This window comes from Pocillopora verrucosa, chromosome 6 (assembly GCF_036669915.1).
Source record: "Pocillopora verrucosa isolate sample1 chromosome 6, ASM3666991v2, whole genome shotgun sequence".
NCBI lineage: Eukaryota > Metazoa > Cnidaria > Anthozoa > Scleractinia > Pocilloporidae > Pocillopora > Pocillopora verrucosa.
In genome coordinates this window covers 4,655,402-4,662,968 of record NC_089317.1, presented here as the reverse complement: position 1 = coordinate 4,662,968, position 7,567 = coordinate 4,655,402, and positions in this window count along the sequence as shown.

The following is a 7,567-nucleotide window of genomic DNA, read 5'->3' as shown; positions in this document are numbered from 1 at the left end:
TTGTTGGCTTTTGGTCTTCATCCATGGTAAAATCTTCCAGGAAAAGCAAACTACAGTGCGAAAACCAAGTTCCTGCCAAATTTGATTGACATTTTTGACAACCGGAAATCATGATACTTTTTTTTCGTCACGCACGTCACGCAGTTAGCTACAAACCATATATATAATTATTCTTGGTGCCTTTCCAAATGCCACTGACTCCCTCTCCGAAGCCTCCATTGTTTATTAAAGCAGTAAAAGATATGAGTTCAATCAACACTTTTGAAAAATTGCTTAAACTGTGAAGTAAACTGTTAACATTTCGGCTTTACAACACGATTGTCTCTGGAACAACAAATTATATGTCTTATATGAAGTATAAAAGCTGTTTCACCGCTGACCGCTCATATTTGGGTCGTTTTTTCTATCCCCGCTCGTCGCCCGTGATGTAGTAACTCCCAAGGTGAACACATCATCCAGGACAATAACGTTGACTCATTGTAATGCATATTAATGCTGTATGTATAGCATTTGAATGAAAAAAAATAAATGCTAAAAAGGTGTAATGATAATGTATTTCGTGTGGCTTATATAACTTTATTATGAGCGATTTCTACAATCCTATTTCGCACAAATTCCTGTTGTCCCAAGATCTTTGTTTCAACGAGATGGTACCATGTTGCATTGTTCTTGCAAGAGTGCCCTTATGCATATCCTAGAGAAGGCAGGTGGCCCTAGTACTAATACACAAGAAATCACCGCAGGATTCAAAGTCGCGATTGTTGATGGAATGGCCGAACTCCAATCACTTGACAAGCCAGAGTGGATCAAGAACTGTAGAGACTTGGCTGAACATTTCACGAATCGCTTGCTTGTAAAGTATAATGATTTACAAGAGCTCCACATAATCTTCGACAGATATGATGTACCATCCTCACTGAAATCAGCAACACGAGTCAAACGACAAGGTGGCCATGCTCCCATTTATTATCGCATCACTGATTCTACCCACATCGCCAAGGTGCCGATGAAGAAGCTTCTTGCTCATTCAAAGACCAAGGGCGAACTTACTACGTTTCTCGCAAAGAATGTGAAGGATAATGCTAATGGGAGACAAGTCGTTGTGGCAACGCACAGAGACGTTAGGCATTTACGAAGTACACAAGAAGAAGCCGACACGAAGATTATTTTACATGCTCTGGATGCCTCTGCTCAAGGTGCTACCCAACTATCTATATATTCTCCTGACACTGATGTTCTTGTTTTGGCTCTCCGACGGTATCCAGATTTGTGCTCCAACTCTTGCTTTGTTACTGGGATCGGCAATAGTCGTAGAGTTATCAACTTGAAGTCAATCGCAGATGCCCTTGGGCCCACTAAGACGGCTGCGCTGTCAGCATTTCATGCGTTGACCGGAGCAGAAGTTACTGGGAGTTTCTCTGGAAAGGGAAAAGCCACTTGTTGGGATGAGTTTGATAACGCCAGCACTCCTATCTTGCAAGCTCTTGCTAACCTCGGTTGTGGGGAACAGCCAGATGACGGCACAGGAAGTGGAGTGGAATAGCTGGTTTGTCGGATGTACCAACCAAAGACAGACATCAAAACTGTCAAAGCCCTCAGATGGTCCCTCTTTAAGAAAAATCAAGCTGAGTCTGAGAGGTTGCACCCACACAAGCTGCTCTCCATCAAGCCATACTGAGAGCGCACTACCAGCTTCTTGTTTGGAACAACGATCATGTAGTAAACCCGGTGTTGCCCTCACCAGAAGGCTATGGATGGCAAGATGAAGATGGAAAGTGGGTAACAGTCATGACAAGTCTTCCACCAGCTCCAGAGGCAATTATACAGCTTGTCCGATGCAAGTACGCCAAGTCCCGTTGCTCTAACAACCGTTGTCAGTGTCAAAAAGCCGGACTTGTCTGCACTGATCTCTGTCTGTGCTCTGAAGATTGCCAGAACGAGTATGCTGAGAGTGATGATGAGTATGATGAAGACGAAATCGAACAGGAAATTCCATAGGAATGGACAACAGAACAATGTATATAGATATTCAGTAAGACTTTCATGACTGTATATATAAAATAGCAGTAGTCGCTATTTTCATTTTCTGCTCTTGTTCCAATATACATGCGAAAATGAATACATGGAACCAGTATCATAAGTTGGCAAAATTATTGATTATGCGGTACAAGATAGATTCTCAGATGGAGCCTCCGCAGTATTTGCTTTATCCATCTCGTCCCTGTGCTATGGGCCATAGGACAATGATTAGTTGAAGTTTTTATATCTGAACTCGGATACCCAGATATGTATCTGCCTAGTAGTTGTTAATACATTTGGCAAGACAAATGCCATCCTACACGATGCTACCAGATATATCCAGCCTCGTTTCCATGTATGGGGTCACGTGACACTACAAAGTGGCACCAATCGATGCAAGATGTCTAACTGAATAAGGTGAGCAAGTTTGGCATGATAAGGATTTTTTTTGACAAATTTATAGTAAATTATGTGTTTCAGCCCCGCTTTCATGTTTAAGGTGACGTGACCTATGTAAATTAGCATAAATCAACAGGGAGGATCATGCCCAATCATGTGAGCAAGTTTGGTGTATTTTTGTCGGTTATTAACAAAGTTATGAGGAATTATGTGTTTTAGCCTCGTATCCACGCTGGATTTCATGGGTCAGAATTTAACCCCCCCTTAAAAGCCGTCTGAAGAATCTTAAAGAATCCATTAAGGCCTAGTTCAAACGTCGATCTTTACATGTACCGAACCTAACGTTTCTATTAAGTACATGTAAAGATCGACGTTTGAATCAATTAGGATCAATTAGGCCTTAGGCCTGGTTCAAACGTCGATCTTTGCATGTACCGAACCTAACGTTTCTATTAAGTACATGTAAAGATCGACGTTTGAATCAATTAGGATCGGCAGATTTGTATTCGGATCGACAGTGCCGTTCTATCCGACTCGGCTAGTCGGATAGAACGGTAAAAGATCGACATTGATTCATACGTCGTACTTTACATGTACCGAACTTAATGCATACATTATACATACGTTAAAATAATTATGTTTTACCCACAATTCAAGAAAGTTCGCTTACGTGCCATGCGCGAAAGCCTTCGAACCATTCAAACAATATGGCGGGAAAGGAGGAAGGCTCGTGCTCCTCTTGTTTTAAATCCACAAAATATACCTGTATACCCATTGGTAGGCATTAACCGCTGACTACAATGGAGTTATGTTCAGTTTTGCAATTAGGATCGACTAAATTCGGATCGACGTTTGAATTAACTGCCGCTCTTAATTATTCGAGTCGACCCAAATTGCAATTAGGTTCGGTACATGTAAAGATCGACGTTTGAACTAGGCCTAAATGTATTCAAAAGGCGCATTCGTGGCAAAGACTTTGCTGAGTTGATAGAAACCGGCTGCAAGGGTTGTATCCTCCGCTCAACATGACATTTTTACCTTTTTTCATCCTAATACTCATATTTTAATGTAGATGTCTTAGTCTTTTAATTCTGTGTTGTATTTTATATAATTCTGTATTGTATTTTATATTAATATGTGTCCCCTTATTAGTATGGGTTGTCCCAGGCTACATGGTTTGACACTTAAATAAACTTTATTATTATCATTTATATTATTATCATCATCATTATTATAATTATTATCTTCGTTAACAACTTGTTCGATTTCGTCGGTCCATTCTTATACTGCCTCATCGTCCTCGCCGTTCGCGCACTTCTGTTCCTCAATGGAACAAATTGCAACTAGGTTCGGTACATGCAAAGATCGACGTTTGAACTAGGCCTTAGTGTTTCGGCTGATCTGTCATCCGATGACAGCTTCGCCCATAATTTAGGTCCTAAGTGTCGCAGTGAGTGCCTACCGTAAGTTATAGAGTTTTACCCAGAAGGGGATAAATTGCTTTAAATTATACTTAGAGCTATGTTCTTTAAAAATATTGCAAATATTTCTTGGGCATAGTTTATATTTAATTTTTTACATAAGAATGCAAATGTCCTGCAAACGATTTGGCAGCTTGGCCCTTTCCAATAATTGAAGATAACTAGCTTGCTTTTCATTGTACACCACTCTCAAGCCTCTTTCTTGTAGCCGTTCAAACTTGCGCGAATCACTAGCTCTACAAAAGTGCCACACTAGGTGGCAGTATGTAAGGTGAGGTAACGCAGCTGCCTTGTATAGTTGAAGTTTGGCCTCAATAGGGATTAGATTTCTTAGTTGGATGAGGACAAGAGTTCTTTGACTGGCCTTCTTGCACGCTGAGTTTACATGTTCAGAAAAATTTAATCTGAAATCTATTGTTATCCCTAAAAGTTTGAGAATTATTTATGCGGATCCCTCCACTTGCTCTTTCAGAGCCAGTTGTTTCTGTTCGGTAGCCGATGTTCAACGTCTAATATTTCTTAAGGTTCCCTGCCAGTATATTGGACTTGTACCACCTAGTTACCTGATCCGCACTTGCACTTAGTTTAGATGTGACCTCTTATTGATTATGAACACTATGATACATTTGATGGTCATCCGCAAACATTGATATGTCAGTCGATACGCACAGAGGGAGGTCGTTCTGAAAGATATTCCATAACAACGGCCCTAAGGCGGAGGGCGGCCGTCACCACCAAAAATACAAGGATATCAAATAGATCAGCAAATACAAAGCTGGTTTAAGGATCAGCTGCAGGATAGAATAGCTTATAAAGGAATGGCATGGCCAAACTATAGACGGTTTAGTTTTCCTTCGTGAAACAGAACACCCTAAACATAAATAGTTCAGTCAAATGATAAACGGTCTAGTTGCCTATGTCGAGTTGGAACATGAAATTGTGAAATGGACTAGCCCAATTGCGAATAGCTTAGCACTCATTTGCAATACAGTACACAAACGGTGTTGCGTTGCGTCAATGGCTCAGGGTAACGTCGAGTAAGGCAGTGTACGCACAAACGGTGTAGCGTTGCGTGTAATAGCTCAGCGTAATGTAGAATGGTACAGTGTACACACATATGGTGTAGCGTTTCGTGAAATGGTTCAGCGTAATGTCGAATGGTACAGCGTACATACAAACAGTGTAGTGTTGCGTGAAATGGGTCAGCGTAATGTCGAATGGTACAGCGCACACACAAATGGTGTAGAGTTGCGTGAAATGGCTCAGCATAATGTCGAATGGTACAGCGTACATACAAACAGTGTAGTGTTGCGTGAAATGGGTCGGCGTAATGTCGAGTGGTACAGCGTACACACAAATAGTGTAGCGTTTGCAGAACATCAGACGCTCTATCTGAACATTAAATTGCTTATTATTATTGAAATATTTCGATGTTGTGGCGAATCGCTGAGCTTGCTTGTGGCGTGGCGTGAAGACCATGCCATTCTTTTATTAGCTATGCTATCCTGCAGCTGATCCTTAAACCATCTTTGTATTTGCTGATCTATTTGACATCCTTGTATTTTTGGTGGTGACGGCCGCCAAGGTTATCGCGCCGAAACCACCACATGGCGTAGTCACTGTATTGAATAGTCTTCACTTCGCTTTGCCGTAAAGCAGGGCCAAACAGTCGGTAGATTAATCACCCTCACCTGAGAGGTGTTACAATGGCATATGGTGATACAAAAGCTCATTCACCTATGCAGAGAAGCTAGTGAGGTGAAGTTGAGCTGGGATCCCACTTCCCCAGGGGATTGCAAAACGATAGATAAAATGGAAGATAATGCACCGGATGATGTGTACTTTCCTCGCAGTCTTGTTCAGTACCAGGAACCGATCAACAACATTAAACTTCATGCATTTGTGCACAAATACACAAGCATCAGGTGTGACACAGGGTCTGATTGCCGCCAAATCCCGCCTTGCCGAGAAAAGTCTGAGGATTCCTTGTTTGGAGCTCATGTCGGGCCAAATGGCAGTCAACTTGTCAACAAATGTGCAGGCTGCACTATAAGGCTTCAATATGACAGAGGATAAATAGTGCTGGCTGGACAGTACCGACATCTGAAAACCCTGCTGACCTGAAGAGCCGAGGCAGCAGTGTGAATGAAGCGGAGCTATGGTGGAACGGTCGGCCATGACCAGTCGGCACCGGATGTAAGGGGGAAAATTATGTATTTTAGTTTTGGACAAATTTTAAATTTATTTATTTATTTATTTAAATTTATTTAGACCTAGTTCTGTTTTCTGTTCGTTCTTTTACTCGACCGGTTGAGCGGTAAAGAATGATGAACGAGTTGTTCTATTCAAATTGTTGTTATTCAAATTAGTTATAACCAGAAAAGTAAATTGTTGATATATCACAAAATATTGTATTTAGGGTTTTCGTGGGTTTTGGGGTAAACATCTTAAAAATATATTCATATACTTTCACATTGAAATATTCGGTTATTCGGGTTTTTTTTCTTTTGGTAGTTAAATAAAATGTATAATTTATTTTCATGCGATGGTTTCCAAACCAACCTTGCATAGATAAGCAGAAACTTTTAATTGCTTTTCCGTTTTTTATTTCCTGAGCTGCGCTACTGCAATTAAGATGGGTATTGTTTTCTATATCAGAGCTGTAAATTCGCACCTAAGTTTCCTTCGTTAATGGCCTAGAGTTTATTGCATCTGTCGTTTTAATTTTGAGATTCTTTCCTTCGTAGAAACAGATGGAATACTTAAGTAGTTTTCGTTTAACTTCAAAGAGATCTTTTCCGCTCCTTTGTGTCCTTATTCAAATATTGCGATTTGTGTAACAATAGCACTTCACACCAGTTACTTCTTAAGCAAGTACCTTGTACAGCTTCGATGATTACAAACTAGAGTATGCTAGAGGTCATGTCGCTTGTTGGCCTGACCTAGAATAAAAGTACTGTGGAACCAAGATTGTCTTATCCTTGACGTCCGTATAAGCTCGCTCGAAGTAGATCTCCGTGTGCCAGGAAATCGTGACGAGTTTCCGTTCTCGCTGCCAAGTCGTCTCTACAGAGTTACTTCCCCCAGTTGTTATTGTGCCGTCCGCGAAGATTCAGTTTTCCAGTTTGGGCGCGAAAACCTATCGTCACACGGAAAACCAAACAACAGTGCCGAACCCGCCAAAGCTACTGCGGTTTTACCTTATGTCAAAGGTCTGTCCGAACAGCTTCGCCTATACTCCTGTTGTCTTACCCGTCGAATCTAATGAATACTTACACTTTCCTCGTTTCAACATTATCTTTATTCGTTCATAATAAAACTGGGGTGATAAAGCGATAATCTCTCTCCAAAATCACTTTTTTGGACCTTGAATCTACGTTTTGCCATACATTTCTTTCAAGGGAGTTGCAATGTTTGCCCCATGGCGATCCCAGAAATCTGAGCCCAAACATGAGGATCCGATTACTGGCAATTCAATCATTATTAACTGACTATAAATATATGAAAATCTCATATGGGAACTGTGGATAAATAAATGAATATGGAAGCAATCTTTGCAGTAATGAGCACTGCCTCAGCAGTATTGAAAATAAGACCGAGAAAAAAATTCAGGCCTGTAAAGGATCCCCTACAGGCCTGAAGGGATCGATCAGACCAGAAATAGAGCA